The sequence below is a fragment of the Numenius arquata genome, chromosome Z (genome assembly GCF_964106895.1).
Source record: "Numenius arquata chromosome Z, bNumArq3.hap1.1, whole genome shotgun sequence".
Taxonomy (NCBI): Eukaryota; Metazoa; Chordata; class Aves; order Charadriiformes; family Scolopacidae; genus Numenius; species Numenius arquata.
Window position 1 is genome coordinate 30,730,755 of NC_133616.1, and position 2,581 is coordinate 30,733,335.

General features: G+C 59.7%; 1 pseudogene; it reads left to right on the forward strand.

Moving 5' to 3' along the window:
* The first annotated feature begins 258 nt into the window (after positions 1–258).
* On the forward strand, positions 259–1,783 carry LOC141477252 (inositol 1,4,5-trisphosphate receptor-interacting protein-like 1; annotated as a pseudogene).
* Positions 1,784–2,581: the final 798 nt, after the last annotated feature.

A 2,581-nucleotide genomic window follows, 5' to 3' on the forward strand; every position in this document is an offset into this window, starting at 1 on the left:
ATGCTGGCCCCGGGGGGTTGGGTTCTGACCCACTGGGCATGGAGGGCTCAGCTGCTGGCGGCAGCGCCTTGGGCCGGGCAACGGTGCTGCTGCCGGCGGGGATGGGCACAGACCTTGCTGCCCCACCGCTGCCTCGGCCCCTCTCCCACCCGCCCCCAGCTCCCTGAGGCTCCCGGCCCTGCTCCCCACCCCGGCTGGCTCCCTCCCTCCCTCCCTCCCAGCCCCACTGAACCCCTTCTCTCCCTACTCCTGCAGGCTATGGCTGCAGCACGTGTCCTCGCCTTGATTGCGCTCCTCATCCAGCTCCCACCAATGGTTGGTGAGGAGCTGGATGCGGCCACGATGGAGCGCATGCAGCAGTATGCCAAGTTCCTGAACGGGGACGTGACTCGGCCGCAGCAGGTTGTGGAGCAGAGGAACCTGGAGCAGAGCGACTTTGCCTGGGGAGCCCTGCTCTCTGCTGCATTGAAGCTGTCGCAGTTCTTGATGGTTGCTGGATACCTCGTGCTGCTCTTCACGTTCTGCTTGTGGCTCTGGAAAAAGATCCGTCAACGTTACAGCAGTGATGATCTGGAGAGCCCCAGCAGCAGCAGGAGAAAGGAGGAGAGCTCCAGGAGCAGCACGGAAGAGGTGGAGGAGGAAGAAGAATGGAAAGAAGATTCCAATTACAAAGAGCGTCTGTTCAGGGAGCGCATCCGGTGCACAGCGCGGAGCATGGCCCACAGGAGACAGGAGGTGGAAACGCTGGTGGGCAATCTCCTCGGTGTCGTCCAGGAGCGCTTGTCCAATAGCTTCTTCCTGGTGCCGCAGCAAGCCATCGGGGTGGGCAGCGCCTTTGAAGGTTGGAGTCCCCGTGTTCAGGATGCTGTCTACTGCCTGCTTGTGCCCCTGAAGCCTTCACGTGGGCACAGCTTCCACCTGGAGCTGGGCACTGCACAGGAGGTGCCAGCAAAGCACCGTGTCCGCGTGCAGCTGGAGTGCACCTGCACAAGGGACACGCATGTGGAGGACATGCTGTGCTTCGTCCACCAGCCCTATGAGGCGCTGGAGAGAAACCAGGATTCCAGCCTTCTAAGCAACCTCTGCACTGGCCGCTACCTCGATGCGCAGAAAACTGCCCGCTGGTTCCAGAGCCTGGTGAGCTCAGCCTGGGGGGAGATGCCTCATTCGCCTTACTACGCTATGAGGGTGCTGCCTTCCAGGCGCTCCTGCAAGCTGGAGCTGACACATGCCTCCGGGAGACCCCTCTTTGTTGAGTTGCTGTTTGGGGTGCAGCAAGGCAACTCGGACATCTTCCTGAGCAGCCAGGCTCCGGAGGCCATCTTCACCCCAGGCACGATGTGGGCAGAGAGCTACGCTGTGGCAGAGGCAAAGTTCTTCAGCCAGGCAGGCTCCGCAGAACACCGTCCACCTCACATGCCTGCAGCTCTGCACCAGGAACCTGGTGGGCACAGGCCTCTGCCCCTATACCTTGAAGACGGTCGTGATGCATCTCCTGAACACCATACCCGTGTCAAACTGGACAAGGGCATCATTCCTGAACCGGCTGCAGGATGTTATGCTGTACCTGCGCAGCTGCCTGGAGGAGAAGCACCTCAATCACTTCTTCTTTGGCAATGACCACTTGCCCGAGGACATCATCCTGCCCCCAGCCTTCCGAGAAGCTGAGCCACTCAACCTCTTCCAGTGCCTGCTGCAGGATCCAGAAGCCTACAAGAAGGCACTGTGTGAGCTCGAGGAACTGGAAGGTCGGCTCTCAGGACTGTTGCTCTACGGAGTCTGAAAGAGGCTTTCAAGGACAGAGCTGTGTTTGTGTCCCCTGGACTGCCTGGTGTCTTCCAGAGGGTCCCTTCTCTCTGGGAGCTTCACTTTGTACATAGTTGTGATTACACGTTGTGTTGGAACAAAAACTGCGTCTCTGAGTGTGAGTGCATCATTTGTGGGGGGGGAGGTGGGCATAGGGTGCTGACTGCTCAGCCGCTCCAAATTTGGGGACCACTTTGCTGAACGGCTGACGTGGTGGGCTCTGGTTTCCCTGATTCTGTAGCTCAGGCTCCCCCTCCTGCCCCTTCTCCTGCCTTGGGGCCATGGGAACAATTTGTCCCCCTGCCCAGCTGTGCACATTGTCTGTGTGGCTCCGTAGGCAGGGAGCCTGAAGTGGCTTCCTTGGGAGCCATACGCACTGCAACCCCTGGGAACGCCACAGCATTGCCCTTGGGTGACCTCAGTGAGGTGGGTGGGACGCTGCCCGAGTGGAGAGCCCTTTGCTCAGGGGACAAGTGCCACCAGTGCAGAGCGGGGCTCTGGCTGCTCTGGCTCCTCTATGAGCATGAGACTCATTCTCCACAGCCTCTGGTGACCTCAGGCTCAGGTCCTCACCACCTTAGCACGGGAGACTTAACACCCGCAGCAAGGTTAGAGACAGCTTTTGAGATGTCTCCAATTCAAAGCATCACTTGCGCAGTCCATGCCATGGTTATGAGAAGCAGTGGCCTGACGGCAGCTGTGTGGCAGGAGAGGTGCACTCCATCCCTCTATTTGGGACACCTCCAGGGGAAATCCAAAGGCGGTCTATGGGCGA